Here is an 18,094-nt window from a genome sequence, read left to right as displayed (position 1 = left end):
TTCCAATGAAACATACCCAAGTGAAAGTCCATAGCTTGTGTAACATTAGTTATCAAGTTATTAGAAAGGCATTTAGAGCCAAGCAGTGAAGTAAGCAGAAAAAAGAGGCATTGGGGGCGTGGCCAACCAAGCTAGCCGAATGGATGTGATCCACAAGGGCTCCACGGCATTCCATAAAATAACGGGGCTATTTAGGGGAATGGAGGCAAGAGAGGACTGCCAGAGTCTCTAAATGGTGCGGGACACTGGGCAGAGGAGGATAACAGCTGCCGTCCTTGAAGATGCAGGAGGATTGTTACTAGCGCCGGAATGGGTCTGTCGGTGGAGAGGCCCTGCCAGGGCCTTAACTGGGAGAACTGCCGGAGGAGTCGGAGGTCGCATCGCAGGGCTGAGCGGGGTCCCGAGGGCCCTCCCTAGACATTGGTGAAGCGGCGGAGGTAGGAGGGTGCCTGAAAAACCACTGATGCTGCGTGGCTTGCCCCGGAGTGGAGGAGGTCCCCGAACGGTGCTGGGCCTACGACACGAGGCTGAAGGGCGGTTGGGCTGGGGGGGGCGCCCCTTGAGCAGCGGGACTTGCCAAATGGGGCTGCTGGCAACTGGTGGCTGCGGGGTTAGGGGCGAGGAGGCGGAAGAGAGATGTGATTCTCGGTCACTATCAGGAGCTATGGAAAGTACCGTCGGTATCCAGTGCCTAATCCTAAGGAGGGTCGCAGAGAAGCTTTCCCGTTCCCGGAGCAGTGCTGCTGAGCCCGCACTGCAGCTTTAATTAGCAACAATCAAGTGAGGGTGAGTCACCTGGAGGCCTCGCAGGAGGGGGGCGCTGTGTGACTGCTCGGCCGTCCGCACTCTGTTGCGGGCTGTGCCTCTGGTGGGACCTAAACTTCAAATGTGCCCAAGATCTGGGCTCATTGCTGCCTAACACTCCACCAGAGTTGGTAAAGTAAATATCCGTGTTGGTTCAGGGAGGCGCCACTCACTGGGGAACGGCCTGGAGAGACCCTGTGCATAGAATCTCAGAAGCTCCAACACGCTTCTTCTCATTCCATTGAAATCGCGGAAACGCAAAACTATAAATAAATCCTTTGCGGGTAATGCACCCAAGATCTGGAACGCCATCCCCCACCACATCAGAATGACCTCCCATTTCCCGAAATTCAAGACTTTACTTAAAGCCCTCTTCCTTGAGTACACCTGAACTGAATGGGGAAGATCATAGGATCCCCCCCCCCTGTAAACCTTATGATCTGTATGATTATGTAATTTGCAATGCCCTCAAGTTGTCCAGTTGTGGAGTCTTCCTTCGCCGCTAAGGTACATTGTTGTACCTGTTGTGAAGCGCTCTGATACCCTTGGGTCCAGCTAGCGCTATACAAAACGTATAATAAATAAATAAATAAATAAATAAATGATCTGCAGCTCTGGGGGTTACCTAGTTGGGCTGTGGGAGCCTCTATGCCGCAAAAGAAGGTGCAAAATACCAGAGTATCTAGCTATTTCACCTCAGTGGAGCCACTCTGCACCTCCTCGGAGCCTCATACACTTGATGTCATGGCTCTAACCATAGAAGACCTCCTTAGCTCTTTGAAAGACTTTAAAAGAGAACTTTGAGAAGAGCTCAAAGCGGATATGGCTACCCCCTGGAATCGCTGAGATTAGACATTAACAATTGCTTTGCGACCCTTCAAAATGATGTTGAATAAGTGGGCACGAGGACTCTGGACATGGAATCCAAGCTGCAGGAGTTAGAACAACACACTGACCGGGTAGAGGAAAAGGCGAACCTTTTCAAGGAGCAACTTCAGTTCTCCATACTGAAATGCGAAGACTTAGAAAACAGGTCCCGCAGGGACAATATTCAAATTCGTAATCTGGCAGAAGAGGCGGAAAGCCCTGATCTAGAGGCCTTTCTGGTTAGACAGTTCAGTGAATTATTGGGGAGACCCACCTGAAGGCAAAAATTAACAGGGTGCACAGAGTGGGCTCACTGCAGGCCGGGGAGAAAAACCACCCAAGGCATGTGTTTGCCAAGTTTTACTCTTTTAAAGTGAAAGCTGCCATTCTTCAGGCTACAAGACAAGGTCTCCTCCTAGGGTGTTTCTTGTTTTATCTTTCAAGACATCGCTCCGGCTACAATGGTGCATCGTCAGGTCATGGATAAGCTAGGGCATGACAACATCAGGTATCGGTGGACTTACCCCTTTGCACTGTCATTTGAGCTTCACTATAAAGCGCACCATGTTACGGAACTGCAAGAAGCAACATGGATCTAGGGTATTACGCCTGCCTTGGGACAGGCTGCAAAGGGGAGTGGTGGGGAAGCTTCGGGCTCCCCCCTGGCGAGAAGAGAAAAAAGCCAGCGGTAGACCCAGTCGAGACCAAAGTCACAGAAAAATGTTTGAACTGAGTGAAGTTGGGAACCCTTTAGAAAACTTGGGATGCGGAATGATGGTGTCTTTACTCGGGGACGCTGTTGTCTCACAGGGGAATATTGGTGACCCGGGAGTTTGGGTGGTGATGGGGTGGGTGCTTGTTATTGAAATGCTCTTTCACTCTACTCTCAATTTATTTAATTCCCATTGACATACGCTTCCATGATGATTCCTAAGCGGGTGATGACATATACGCCTGAGGAGAGGCATTGCCGTTTGTTAATGCATTGTCTAGAAGTGTTTTCTAGTTCATCTGTTTTTGTTTTGAGGTTTGTTTTATTTGTACCACGATACATGGGATTTTATTTGATCAGGCTTGGAAATGGGGATGAGGGGTAACTACATCTATTCATCATAGAGGGAGAGAAGGGGGTTAGGTCCGCTCCTTGGTTATCAAAGATACACATCTCTAGTTTTGGGGTCATGGTGGTCACACCACTTACTTGGAATGGTAAAGGCCTCAACTCCCCTAAAAAGAGACAAAGTGTGGGCGTATATTTTAGACCAAAGGCATGATGTAGTGGCCCTCCAAGAAACATACCTTAAATGCTCTGAAGACCATAAATTAAGACATAGGACTACTCAATAATAAGTCCTCCGCACCCTCCAAACACAATGGAGTGGCCCTTTTTTTCCACTCAACGCTACACTTTTGCCTAATGGGATGGAAGACTGACAGAAAGGGGAGGCTGGTTATGGTGAAAGGCTATCTCTGAGGACGCATGGGCACTTTTGCCTCCCTATACGCTCCCAACACGGGTTACGTATTACAAAGAACAGTAGTCCCTAGTATTTCAGGGATCTGGGAAATGATAGGCATACACTAAATTGTAAGTATGTCCTTTGTCCAGCCGGACAGGATTTTATTCAGAAGGTATAAATAATAGTACAAGGATTTTTAAACAAGGTGGGCACGACCAGTAACCCACAGAAAACAAGACAAAACAAATGAAATTTTAGGGCAAAAACGAACAAGGCGGTCTGTCTACTTGTGACTCAGTGAACAGATTTAATTATGTTTCAAAACACCATTGTACACATCTTATTCCATAATTCAAGTACATATGGTGCCAGTGTGTCTGGGGCTAGACGCAGAGAAGGCTTTGGACCGTGTAGATTGGAAATTTTTATTTAATACCTTATGGAGATTTGGCTTCTGTGATCAATTTATTACCATGATTAAGGGGAACTATGTGATGCCTAGATCCAGGGTTATGGTAAACGGGGTGAGTTTTGACCTCGTTCACTTGAAAAGGGGGACAAGGCAGGGGTGCCCGTTGTCACCCCTGCTGTTTGCTTTAACTATAAAGCTATTAGCAGCTAGGATCTGGTCCTCATTGCAGATTCAGGGTATACAGTTTGGCTCCATAGAACATAAGATCTCATGGTTCGTAGAGGACGTACAGTTATCTCTAACTGCGCCCGAACCTCTATAGAGACCTTAATGAGGGGGTTACGCCATTTTAAAGAAGTAGCAGGATTCAGGTTTAATCTATCCAAACCTTTCCTACTCAGTCTGACTTTCAATGGAATAAGACGGAAATAACATATTTGGGCATTAAGATAACCCCTAGTCTGTCCAATTTCTACTGTGCTAATTTTCCGCCTCTGTTGCAGCAATTAAAGACAGATTTTAGAAGACGGGCGTCCCTTTACCTTTTGTACCTCGGGAGAAATAATGCTGTCAAAATGACAATGCTGCCTAAGCTACTCTACTAGTTCCAGGGACTTCCAATTGAATTGGATCTAGGGTTTTTCCCTACCCTGCGCTCCATTTTGATTCGGTTTATTTGGCAGGACTTGCCTCTCTTATAAATTGTTGCATCTTCCCAAATCCGCTGAAGGTCTGGCCCTACCTGACTTTAATTTTTATTACCAGGCTGCCCAGTTGAGGGTAATTACAGAGTGGTCAACAAGAGTCAGAGCAGCACTGGCTTCACATGGATAGAGTAGTGGTGGGAAAGTACATTTGGGATTTACTCTGGAAGCCTAGGGGAGACAGGCCTGCCAATGCCTATCTGCGCACCCCACGCGAGCCACACTGAAGGTTTGTGACTAGGTAAATAACAGAGCTGCATGGACCATGTTTCCCTCACCTTTTACTCCTATTCACTTCAACCCGATGTTCACTCTGGCATTACAACTCGTACCTTTCAATGCTTGGAGGGAGGGGAGCTTCCTTATGATTTCTGACCTCTTTTACAACTGCGTCATTAGAACATTTGCACATTGTCAACGGGACTTTAACCTTTAATCTCCCCACTACTGAACATTTTCGCTACAATCAATTAAAGCATTGGGTGCTTCACCTCGAGGTACAAGAGGCAGCTACCAGAGAGCTCCCGCCTTTCGATCAATTTGTTAAAAGGGGCTGTGAGACTTTGCTGACACAGAGGCTGCTTCACTTGGAGCGGAGGGAGACCACTCTTGGAAAATCTATTTCAGAGGCCAGCTGGTTCAAACTGTGGAAAGACATCCCAAAATGTAATCGTTCCATGGGTTTGCGGGACGTTCATTATAAACTGTTATTTGACTGGTATCTCTGCCCCACCAAACTCAAATAGATTTTCCCCAATAGGTCAGATCTATATTGGAGAGATTGTGGAATGGTGGGTGATTTTAAGCATATATAGTGGAATTGTCCAACGATTTGGCCATTCTGGAATGAGATTTTGTCCCAGGTGACCCTTGTTACGTTCTGTTGGGACTTAGAAGTAAATCCCTTAAATTTCAAACGAAAGGAGACAGGTTGGTGATGTGGCTCTCCTTAGGGGCAGCACATATGGCAGTGGGAGCTGCTTGGACACAAAAGAACACACCATTGTTGACTGAGCGGCATGTGAGGTTGTGGCGAGCAATTATAATAGAAAGAATAGCTGATATCTTATCAAACTCTTATAACAACTTTGAGTATGTCTGAGGACCTCTGGTGAATTACCTTTCAGTAGGCTTACCTCTATGCGCACGTCGCATGCAAACGAGGGCACTACAACTTTTTCAATTCTAAATGGAAAGCGCCTTTAATGTCGGAGCCAACCAAGGCGGTATGGAGGTGGTCCCGCTCTGCTTCCTCGCAAATCTCCCATGGTGGGATGGAAGAGCCTGCATAGATCTTTAAATTCTATCCGTGTACAGTATATTGTTTGCTTTGGGAGGGGAGGTGGGAGAGAAGGTATTTTTGTATATTAGGGACATATGTTATGTCATTCACGTTGTGGGGAAAGGTATGATACTGCTGTTTGGTGAATCCGAGGGAACGATATACTGTAATTGGAAATAGCTGTGTACTTTCGTGATTAATTGTGCCATGTGCTACTCCATGCTGTAAGCCTACTTAAAACCAATAAGGAATATGCTACTTACCAGTATGCATCTGTTCTTGGCATAGAGGGCTGCAGAGTGGTACATTTATGAATAGATCGCCATCTGGTGTTGGGCTCGCATGATTGCACTTGTTTTTCTCTTGGAGAAGTCTTTTGTCGTCACGAGACCGATGACTCCTCCTTTGGGTGCTAGTGCGCATGGGCATCGGCTCCATCCTTAGATTGTTTTGCCATAGTAGGGTTAGCTGGAGTAGTGTATAGAATACAGAAAGAGATGCCCATGTAAGTGTATCTAAATAAGATAGTGTTGGAACAGACACAGGTTTCCGGGGAGGCAGGGAGGGCATGTACCACTCTGCAGCCCTCTATGCCAAGAACAGATGCATACTGGTAAGTAGCATATTTCGTTCGAGGCATATGGGCTGCAGGTGGTACATTTATGAATAGATTATACAGCAGTTGCCTCCCTAGCGGTGGTCACCCGTGTCTGTTGCAACCGTTTGAAATAAAGTTTTTAATACAGCCTGGCCCACTCTGGCTTGTTATGTTGCCTGCACATCAACACAGTAGTGTTTTGTGAAGGTATGCGGTGTAGACCAAGTTGCTGCTTTGCATATGTCATCTAGAGGAATGTTTCCTACGAATGCCATAGATGCCCCTAGTTTACGTGTAGAATGAGCCCTAGGAGGAACAGTTAATGTTCTCTTTGCTTTTATGTAACATATTTGTATACATTTTACAATCCATCTGGCAATGCCTGCTTTAGAAATAGGATTGCCTTTATGTGTTGGGGAAAACGCTACAAATAGTTGTTTTGTTTTCCTGAAAGTTTGTGTTCTTTCTATGTAGTACAATATTGCCCTTTTGACATCTAATGTATGTAGGGCCCTTTCTGCTACCGTCTGTGGTTTTGGGAAAAAGACTGGTAGATCCACTGGTAGATTGATGTGAAATGCTGAAATTACCTTAGGCAAGAACTTTGGGTTTGTTCTAAGAACCACTTTATTCTGGTGTAACTGTAGGAATGGTTCTTGTATTGTCAATGCCTGTAATTCACTCACTCTCCTGAGGGAGGTAATGGCTATAAGGAAGGCCACCTTCATGGTAAGGAATTGTATTTCACACCTATGCATAGGTTCGAAAGGTGGTCCCATTAGTCTGGTGAGTACTATGTTGAGATTCCAGACCGGGGAAGGTGGCAATCTTGGTGGAATGACTCTTTTGAGGCCTTCCATGAAGGCTTTGATTGCTGGCACTCTAAACAGGGATAGATATTGCCTGTTTTGTAGGTACGCTGCTATAGCTGCCAGATGTACTCTAATAGATGTGTAAGCAAGGTTACATTGCTGCAAGTGTAGTAAGTAGCAAAAAAATGTTTTTGTTGATGTGTCTAGAGGGTTGATGTTGTTACTGGTACAGTATACAGCAAACCTTTTCCACTTTGCTGCATAGCATGCTCTAGTGGTAGGACGTCTTGCCTGCTTAATGATCTCCATACAGTTTGGAGGTAGATCTAAGTATCCAAATTCTAAGATCTCAGGAGCCAGATCGCTAGGTTCAGTTGTTTGGGATCTGGGTGCATTATTTCTCCATGGTTCTGTATAAGGTGTATGGGTAAAATTCTTAGTTTTTGGTGTGGCACTTGTGAGAGTTGCAGGAGCGTGGTGAACCACGGCTGCCGTGCCCACATGGGTGCTACTAGTATCATGGTCATTGAGTGTTGTTGCAGTTTTCGAACCACTAATGGAATTAGTGGGAGAGGGGGAAAAGCGTATGGAAATTTGTTGGACCAATTTATCCATAACGCACTGCCCTGCGACAGGTGGTGTGGGTACCTGGATGTGAAGCTTTGGCATTTTGCGTTCTGATGAGTGGCAAAGAGATCTATCTCTGGTTGTCCCCATCTTTGGAAGAATGGCTGCAGTATTTGGTTGTGCAGTTCCCATTCGTGTATTTGTTCTGACTGTCTGCTTAAGATGTCTGCTATCTGAATCTGAAAGAAACAGGTTAGTATTAGATTCCTTACCTTAGAATATCCCCAGGCGTCAGTCTGGATCCGGAAACTTTTGCGTAGCAGTACCCCTGCGCGTCGGTAGGCGTCGTCTGCAGGCGTCCCCTGCGGCTCCGCGTCGTCGGCGTCGTGCGCCGTGATGACGTCGCTGGAGTATACAGACGCCGCCTCCGCGCGCTGACGTCAGTTCTTCTTTTTTCCGCGCCAGTTAGCGCAGATCCGAAGAGCAGTACTCCGGTCTTTTGACCAAGTTTATTGTTAACTACTTAATCTTCTACGGTGCCGGTAGGATGCCCGGTTTCAAGGGTTGCGACGAGTGCGACCGCCTGATGTCGGTCACCGACCACCATCGACTCTGCCTCCGGTGTCTGGGCGCGGACCACGACGTGGAGTCCTGCGTCGACTGTCGGGCCTTGACTGGTAAAGCTAGGCGGGAGCGGTCCCGCAAGCTTCTCGAGCTCCGTGTGTCGGCCCCGCGTCGAGAGCGGTCCCGGTCCGGTCGGAGGTCGAGGGAGCGGTCGAAGGAACGATCGCGGAGCCGCCATGAGCGCTCCGGGAGTCGCCACCATTCCTCCGGTTCGTCAGGTAAGCGTAAGAAGTCAGGGCGTCGTCATCGTACCCCCGACTCCCGCGTGATGCGGCCGGGGGCTCGGGTGGCCCCACCCCCGCGGCCCCGCGTGGGTTGCCGACGCCGTCTGCCCCATACCCGTCGGTCCCTGGGGAAGGCGCGTCGCGTGAGGAGATCGAGGCCTTCCTCATCGCTATGAGGGCGAGGTCTCCTCCGGCGGGGCCTACGGCGCCTGCGGGCCCGTCGGTCCCGTCTGGGGGCCCGAGCGGTTCGGGTGCTCCTGCCTCGACGCCGCCGCTGGGCCCCTCAGGTTCGTCGCCGGCTGGTCTACCGGCCTCTCCGGCGTCGGTTCCTTTGGGCCAACCCGTGGTACCGCCTCCGCGCGGTGCAGCGACTCCGCCGTCGGTTCCGGCCGGCGTCGGGTCCCCGGCGCCGACGCCACGCGGCGCCACCCCCGTTCCCCCTCTGACTCCTGACGCGGAGTCGGACCGGCGTCGTCCGACGCCGGATCCGGCGCCGATGGGGCCCATTGACCCCGAGGTCTATATCGTCGATCCAGAATACGGCGATGAGGACGAGTATGGAGAGGGTTGGGAGGGGTCTGAGGACCCTTTATCCCGTGCCTGCCAGTATGATGTGGACTGGGTAGGTGATCTGGGTGATGCCAGTGGTCTGGACGAGTCGCCCAACCCTGGGTTTGTCTCCCCGACCCCTGTGGCGTCTGAGGCAGGTGCTGCCTATTCGGTGGTCCTGATGAGGGCTGCCAAGGCCTTGAGCCTTGAGCTCCCTGTCGCGAAGGTCAAGCCGAACATTCTGACCGAAGTGTTTAAACCGCAGTCATGCCCCCAGGAGCCTCTGCTGCCGTTTAATGAGGCCCTGACGGATGTCCTTTTGGGCACCTGGTCCAGGCCCGCTTCCGGTGCACCGGTTGACCGGAACGTTGCCAGGCGTCACCGTCCGTGCTCGGACGACCCTGCCTTCCTATCCACCCATCCCTCCCCGGAGAGTCTGGTGATCCAGGCCTCCACTTCGCAGTCCGCGTTCCCGTCGGCTCCGCCCGATCGGGAATCAAAGCGGTATGACCAATTTGGTAAAAAGGTCTTTTCCTCTTTGAGCGCTGGACTGCGGTCTTGTAATACCGCGTGCCTCTTGGGCCGCTACACCCACTCCCTGTGGGATACGGTCGAGGAATGTTTGCCGCAATGCCCCCAGGAAGTGCGGGACAAGCTCACCCGGGCCTTCGTTGAAGGCCGGGATGCGGCGCGGTACTCGATCCGTTGTGGTCTGGACACGACCGACTCGCTGGGACGGGCTATGTCCACGACGGTGGCGATTCGTCGCCATGCTTGGCTGAGATCTGCCAACTTCTCGCCAGACGTCCAAAATACACTCATGGACATGCCATTTGATGGCAGTCGCCTGTTTGGTGACAAAGCGGACCACGCGCTGGAGCGCTTCAAGGACTCCAGGGTCACGGCCAAGTCCTTGGGTCTTTCGACCCAGCGCCAGCAGACGGGTTCGTTTCGCCCCTTTCGTGGCCAAGGGAGGGGCGGTCCCACACGCGCTGCCAGCCACGCGCCGCAGAACGCTCCCCAGCGCGGTGGCGGCCGTGGTTTCCGCCGTGGTGGCGGTAGAGGCCAGCGGCGAGGTCAGTCCACGCCTCCCCCCGCTGCTGCATCCAAGCCTTCCTAGTCCGAGCTTTCGGGCTCACGTGACGCCAGTGGGTGGCAGGGTTCGCCATCACCACTCCCGCTGGCGCGCGATAACATCGGACAGGTGGGTGCTGCAGCTCGTTCGAAGGGGCTACGCCCTCCCCTTCGAGTCCACTCCTCCAGCCATGCCACCGCAGAACCACCGTGTGTCGGGGGACCACTTGACACTTCTGCAGGAGGAAGTTACGGCCCTCTTGGCCAAGGGGGCCATCGAGCGCGTTCCTGGGCCAGAAGTAGGGTGTGGTTGCTACTCCCACTACTTTCTGGTGCCCAAGAAGGACAAAGGAGGCCTGCGTCCTATCTTGGACCTAAGGAACGTCAACGGCTTCCTCCGGAAGGAGAAGTTCAAGATGTTGACTTTGGCTCAGGTCTTGGCTGCTCTAGACCCACAAGACTGGATGGTAGCGTTGGACTTGCAGGATGCGTATTTTCACATCCCCGTCCTGCCGGCCCACCGGCGTTACCTGCGGTTCACGGTAGGCCACGAGCACTTTCAGTTTATCGTGCTCCCCTTCGGCCTTACCAGCGCCCCACGGGTGTTCACGAAAGTGATGGCGGTGGTCGCAGCTCATCTGCGCCGGTTAGGGGTTTCAGTCTTCCCCTACCTCGACGACTGGTTGTTGAAGGCGGGCTCGCCCCAGACAGTCGTCCACCACCTTCAGATGACGGCAGACCTCCTGCACGAGCTGGGGTTTTCCATCAATGTGACGAAATCACACCTGTGTCCCTCTCAAAAGCTCCTTTTCATCGGAGCGGTTCTCGACTCGGCGCAGTTTCGGGTTTATCCCCCGGAACGGCGGGTCCGGGATATTCAGGCTCTGATTCCCATCTTTCAGCCGTTATCCCGGGTTTCGGTCAGGTTGACGCTGCGGCTTCTGGGGCTGATGGCCTCCTGCATCCTACTGGTGCATCACGCCAGGTGGCGGATGCGGGCTCTGCAGTGGGACCTGAAGTTTCAGTGGGCCCAGCATCAGGGCAACCTATCCGACCATGTCCTGATCTCGGAGGGCACTGCGAGACAGTTGCAGTGGTGGCTTACGGACCGCGATTGGGTCAGAGGCAGATCCCTCTCCCTTCCCCAACCGGAGCACGTGGTTGTGACGGACGCGTCCCTCCAGGGCTGGGGTGGCCACTTGGGAGAGGCGGAGATCAGAGGCATCTGGTCTCCGGCGGAGTCCCGGCTCCATATCAACCTGTTGGAGCTGCGGGCGATTCGCCTAGCACTGAAGGCATTCCTCCCCTTTGTCAACGGGAGTGTAGTGCAGGTGTTCACGGACAACACCACCGCCATGTGGTACTGCAACAAACAGGGCGGTGTGGGGTCGTGGACCCTTTGCCAGGAGGCTCTGCGTCTCTGGCAATGGCTGGAACGTCAGGGCGTGACTCTGACGGTTCAACACCTGGCAGGTTCTCTGAATGCCAGGGCGGACGAACTCAGCCGTCGGTGCTCGGTGGATCACGAATGGCGTCTGAACTCGGACGTGACGAGAGGCCTCTTTCAGCAATGGGGAGAGCCTTGGTTAGATCTATTCGCCACAGAAGAGAACGCGCAATGTCATCAGTTCTGCGCGTTGGAGTTTCCAAGACGGCACTCGCTCGGCGACGCCTTTCGGCGCGAGTGGAGTTGCGGTCTGTTGTACGCCTTTCCGCCTATACCACTTCTGCCCAGAGTGCTGAAGAAGATCAGGCGCGACCGGGCCCAAGTTATCCTTGTGGCTCCGGACTGGGCTCGAAGATACTGGTATCCCGAGCTACTCAGCATGACAGTCGGTCCCTCGATCCGCCTGCCCCTTCAGGAGGACCTTCTGTCGCAGCAGCAGGGGACGGTCCTCCACCCGAACCTGTCCAGTCTCCACCTCCATGCTTGGAGATTGAGCGGCGGCAGTTGAGGCCATTTGACTTGCCTCCTGAAGTCTGTGATGTAATTCTGGCAGCCAGGCGTCCCTCCACGAAGTCGGTATACGCCTGCCGGTGGAACAGATTTGTGGCATGGTGCACAGCAAAGGCTGTGGATCCCCTTTCTGCCCCTCTGTCTGAGGTTCTCCTCTTCCTCCTTTCCCTTGCCCAGCAGGGCTCTGCTCTGGGCACTATCAAGGGCTATCTTTCTGCCCTTTCCGCCTTCTTGAGGCTACCTGATCAGCCATCTTTATTCAAGTCCCCTATTGTGTTAAGATTCTTGAAGGGCATCACGCACATGTATCCTCCAACTCCGTTCGTGATGCCTCAGTGGGACTTGAACCTGGTCTTGACTTTCCTGATGTGCGCTCCCTTTGAGCCCCTTCATTCCTGTCCTCTCCGTCTTCTCACTTTAAAGACGGCCTTCCTGGTGGCCATCACCTCTGCCAGGAGAGTGAGTGAGCTCCAGGCTCTTTCTGTTAAACCTCCTTTCTTGTCTGTTCATCCTGATAAGGTGGTCCTTCGGACTAGACCTTCTTTCCTGCCCAAGGTAGTCTCTGCTTTTCACATTGGGCAGTCCATCACCTTGCCCTCCTTCTTCCCGCCTCCGCATCCTTCAAAGGATGAAGAGCGGCTCCATCGTCTGGACCCAAAACGTGCGCTTTCGTTTTACATGGATCGCACACGCCAGTTCCGGGTGGATGACCAACTGTTTGTTGGCTACGTGGGTGAGAAGAAGGGAAGGGCGGTGCAGAAACGAACCATCTCTCGGTGGGTCGTCCTGTGCATCAAAGCATGCTACTCTTTGGCTCGGAAGGAGCCTCCTGTTGGGCTGAGGGCCCATTCCACTCGGGCCACGGCGGCTACTACTGCCCTGGGCCGGGGAGTCCCTTTGCAGGACATTTGCCAGGCGGCCACGTGGGCCTCGCTGCACACCTTTGCGAGGCACTACTGCCTGGACAGTCAAGTCCGGAGGGATGGCTTCTTTGGCCGTTCGGTCCTCCAGGACTTTCTGGTGTAGGTTTGTATTGGTTCGCAGACCCACCACCGGGGTTGGTATTGCTGGGGTATCTATTCTAAGGTAAGGAATCTAATACTAACCTGTTTCTTTCAGATGAACAAGTTACTTACCTTCGGTAACGATATATCTGTAAGAAACAGTAGTTAGTATTAGATTCCTTACCGCCCCACCCATCCTCCCCGTTCTGCGAACTGATACCTAGGGTTAAGGACATCCCTTTCAGGGCCCTAGTTTCAAATGGCACCAGTGTTAGTTCTCACATGGCTCTGCGTGTTCTGGCGCGGAAAAGCTGTGTGCAAAGAACTGACGTCAGCGCGCGGAGGCGGCGTCTATATACTCCAGCGACATCATCACGGCGCACGACGCCGACGACGCGGAGCCGCAGGGGACGCCTGCAGACGACGCCTACCGACGCGCAGGGGTACTGCTACGCAAAAGTTTCCGGATCCAGACTGACGCCTGGGGATATTCTAAGGTAAGGAATCTAATACTAACTACTGTTTCTTACAGATATATCGTTACCGAAGGTAAGTAACTTGTTCTTTTGAACTCCTGGTAGGTGTTCGGCTAATAGATAGATGTTTTGAGGAATGGCCCATCTCCAAATTCCCTGCGCTAGTCTGGATAGTTGGAGGGAGTGCGTCCCCCCCTGTTTTTGAATATAATACATTGCTGTCATGTTGTCTGTTCTGATCAGGACTGCTTTGTTGAGAATGTGCATTTGAAAGGCTTTTAATGCTAGGAACACTGCTAGTAGTTCTAGATGATTGATGTGCAGTCTTTTTTCCTGTACACTCCATCTTCCCTGTACTGTATATTTCTCCATATGCGCTCCCCATCCGGTGAGCGATGCATCCGCTGTTAGTATCACTTGTGAAATTGGTTCTAGGAACGACCGCCCTTTGGAAATGTTTGTTGTGTTCCACCACTTCAGAGAGCGGTGTGTGCGGTCGTCTACCAACACCAGATCTGTAATCTGTCCTTGAGCCTGATTCCACTGTGTCGCTAAGCATTCTTGCAGCGGACGCATTTGTAGTCTGGCATATGGTATTAGCAGTATGCAGGATGACATCATCCCTAATAGCTGCATGAACACTCGCGCTGTTAGTGAGTGTTGTGGTTGAAATCTTTGAATTAATGTAAGCATTGTTTGAATCCTGACTGGATTGGGGTATAATTTGGCTTTCTCTGTGTCTATAGTAGCCCCTAGATATTGTTGAACCTTGTTTGGTTGTAGGTGGGATTTTGTGTAGTTCACCGTAAACCCTAGCTGGTGCAGCAACTGAATTGTCTTTTGTGTGTTTTGAAGACATTCTTCTTGTGACTTGGCCTTTATTAGCCAGTCGTCCAAGTAAGGGTAGACATGTATTTGTTGTCTTCTTAGGTGAGCTGCAACCACTGCTAGGCATTTTGTGAACACTCTTGGCGCTGTTGTGACCCCAAATGGAAGGACTTTGAATTGATAATGTTGTCCTTCTACAACAAACCTGAGGTATTTCCTATGGGCTTTGTGAATTGGGATATGAAAATAAGCATCTTTTAGATCCAGTGTAGAAAGAAAGTCCCCTTTCTTCAGTAAAGGAAGTACTTGTTGGAGCGTGACCATGTGGAAATGTTCCGAATTTATGTATGCATTGAGAGGTCTGAGGTCTAGTATTGGCATTAGAGACCCCTCTTTTTTGGGAATTAGGAAGTATAGAGAGTATACTCCTGTTCCTTGTTGGTGTTGTGGAACCTTCTCTATGGCATGCTTTTCTAGTAGTGATAGAACTTCCTGTTTTAACAGTGTTAGGTGATCTTGACTCATTGGATGCTGTTTGGGGGGGATGTTTGGTGGGGTAGCTGTGAGTTCCAGGCAATAACCATGTTGGATAATTTGTCGCACCCACCTGTCTGATGTGATGTTTTCCCAGACAGGTAGGAACTGTGATAGGCGTCCCCCGACCGGTGTTATATGGTCTGGTGGGAGCTGTATGAAGTCACTGTTTTGGGGTTGGAGAGTTGCGGTTGTTGTTGTTTCCGCGACCTCTACCCTTATTGTTGTTACCACTGTAACTGCCTCTAGAATTACCTCTGGGTGATGTTGGTGTAAAAGAGGTTGATTGCTGGCTTGTACCTGTATTCTTGGATCCGCCTCTATAGGTGGACCTACGAAAGGAACCTCTTTGAGTTGGCTGTTGCAATGCTCCCATTGATTTAGCCGTTTCTGTGTCTTTTTTCATCTTTTCCAAGGCCTCATCTGTCCCTGAGCCGAAAAGTGTTTTCTCAACAAAAGGCTGGTTCAATAAGGATGTTTGTACCTCTTGTTTGAACCCTGAGACTCTGAGCCATGCATGTCTTCTTAGCATGATGCTTGTGTTTATGGATCTTGCTGCAGTGTCTGCTGCGTCTAGGGCGCACTTAATGGAAGTATTAGTTATTATCTTCCCTTCTTGTATGAGCTGATCTGCCTTCTTTCGATGTTCTTTAGGGAGATGCGTAATGAGTTTTTCTAACTCATCATAATGAGCTCTGTCATAACGTGCAAGTAGCGCTTGTGTATTAGCTATGCGGCAGCTGTTTGCCGCTTGGGATGTTACTCTTTTGCCAGAGGCATCTATGAACTTAGACTCCTTGTCAGGAGGAGGAGCTTCTCCTGTAGTTAATGAGCTTGCTCTCTTACGAGCGTTTGTGACCACTAGCGAGTCTAGAGGTATTTGTCCCTTGATAAATATTGGGTCCTTTGGGGCTGCCTTATATTTTTTATCAATTCTTGGGTTTAATACCCTAGCCCTCACCGGGTCTTTGAATATTTCTGATGTGTGATTGAGGAGACCCTTAAGCATTGGTAGTGTTCCTGATGTTCTTTGTGCAGTAGGTAGTGTTTCTAAAAGGAAATCCTCTATTTGAGGTTCTGCATGTAATTCTACCTTGTGGTATTTAGCTGCCCTATTAATTAACTGTGCAAAACCTGTATTATCATCAGGTGGTAAAGGTTTTGAGGGGTACAGTTCAGGGTCATTATCATTATCTGACACTACATTATAATCTTCCCATGGGTCTGCATCCTCTGGGACAGTGTCTTCATCGTCCCTAGGATGTTTCCCCTCTCCTATGTCACTTTCTACATCTGTTAGAGGTGTAGATGGGCGTGGTGTAAAAGGAATAGCTGGCAGAGTGTGAGGAAGAGGAGAAGAGGGTGTGTCTCTATGTTGTGGAGAAAGGGGAGGGGTTGTATTTGTCCCCATTGTTCTCTTCTTAGGAGGAGGAGTTTTGTCGTCCAACTGTTCATTCTTCCTCTTTTTAGGTAGTTTTGTCACTACCTTGCCAGTTTGTGGATCAATAAACAAAGTCTTTTGTTTGGGATCTGTTTGATGCTCCTGTGTCGGTACCGAAGTTTTTGGTTCCGAAAGGTGCTTTTGCTTCTGACTGTCAATTTGTGTTTTCGGCACCGAGAGTTTATTCGAATCCGATATTTTCGGTGTCGAGGAAGTCTTCGACGTCGAAGCATGTTTCGGTTTCGACATGGAATGTTTCGACTTCGAGCTTTCCTTAGTATGGAGCTTCGGTGTCGATGTCGAGGTAGGCCGTTTCTCAGATCCAACATGGTGGGAGGCCGAGTGTTTCGGTTTCGTTGCCGAGCCTGAAGGTGGGGCGTCGGAAACTTTTTTCGGTTGTCTGACCGTGCTCGAAGGCGGGGTCGACACCGAGCGGGGTCGGTTTTTTGGTAATGGGACATCGTCACTCACGGTTTGATGAACGTCGATTTCTTCGACGGCAGACTCGTCCGCTTCCGAACCCGACTCGTCCTCATCTTCTTCTTCCTCTTCGGGGTACTGGGCCTCGAACAGCTCCGGGATTGGCTCTGACTGCATTCTCGACGCCTCGTGTCTTCGGGCTCGACGGTTTCTAATCTTCGACTTGGAGGAGAATGCCGCGCAGGCTTCACAGTCCCTGGATTCGTGTTCAGGGGATAAGCAGAGGTTGCACACCTCGTGTAGGTCCTTGTGTTGGAACTTAGCACCACACGTTGGACCTTTTTTGAATGGAGTCCTTTCCATGGACTCCGGGCTGGACTACGTCGAGATGGGCCTCCCGGTCTCGTCGACGTAGAAGTTGGAAATCTTGTTGTTGACGTCGAAGCGCGTCGAAATGGAAATGTACTCGCGCTCGATAACAATACCGTCGAATTGGAAAGGGAATACGCGCCGAAATATAACTTTTTTGTCGAAGTCGATCCGGATCGCTTCGATCCTCATCCGAACCCGATGGCGGAAAAAAACAATCTATGGATGGAGCCGATGCCCATGCGCACTAGCACCCAAAGGAGGAGTCATCGGTCTTGTGACGACAAAAGACTTCTCCAAGAGAAAAACAAGTGCAATCATCCGAGCCCAACACCAGATGGCGATCTATTCATAAATGTACCATCTGCAGCCCATATGCCTCGAACACACAGTTTTGAGAGAGAAAAAAGAAGCATTATTCAGAATTGATGTAAATGATGACAGATAGTCATATATGGTATTACAGGATCCACATGAAAATGTCATAGGATCTCTAAGCAAATATTTTCAAGTTGTAAGCAAGCTAAGATGTACTCTATGTGTTGTGTATGAAAGAAGATGTTGATAACTATATCCGAGTTCCAATATGAAGGAAATGAGGATACAGAAATAAAACCCTTTTCTCTTTCACTTTGCTGCTCAGCTGGAGACTGTGAAGTAAATTAATAGTAAAGAATTAAAGAAAATTAAGGGATTGTGTTTAAAAAATGGATTACTTCACCACAGCAGGTCCTCTAAACAGTGACATCTCGAAAGCCAGATCTATGCAATAAGCAAGAGTATCTAATGGAACTATGACCCTGACAGTGACACAATCAGTCATCAATTTCACATCAGCCACAACGAGAACTGGCTTCCCTGTATCCTAGACCTGAAACAAATCTGGTGTCAAGGCTATCATTAACCCACCTTAAATTGTGTACACTGTGGTATATTTCTTATAGTTTAGCTGGAAAGGGGGGATAGTGCTATAACCTGAAGTATCTTACTATGATTTTTTCAGCAGGGCGCAATCACTACCCGTAAACATATTGGTACCATTCTAGAGAAAAGGAATCAGAATATGTTAGCCTTGTTTTCAACATGGG

The 18,094-nt window shown here is 50.1% G+C and overlaps 1 protein-coding gene across 2 annotated transcripts in view; it reads right to left on the bottom strand.

Moving 5' to 3' along the window:
• MAP4K2 (mitogen-activated protein kinase kinase kinase kinase 2) overlaps positions 1 to 18,094 on the bottom strand; it is a 365,575-nt gene that overhangs the window by 144,851 nt on the left and 202,630 nt on the right. The window lies entirely within an intron of this gene.

The sequence above is a fragment of the Lissotriton helveticus genome, chromosome 9 (assembly GCF_964261635.1).
Source record: "Lissotriton helveticus chromosome 9, aLisHel1.1, whole genome shotgun sequence".
In the NCBI taxonomy this organism is placed as follows: domain Eukaryota; kingdom Metazoa; phylum Chordata; class Amphibia; order Caudata; family Salamandridae; genus Lissotriton; species Lissotriton helveticus.
The sequence above is the reverse complement of the archived record's forward strand: the minus strand, read 5'-3'. Positions and strand labels throughout refer to the sequence as shown.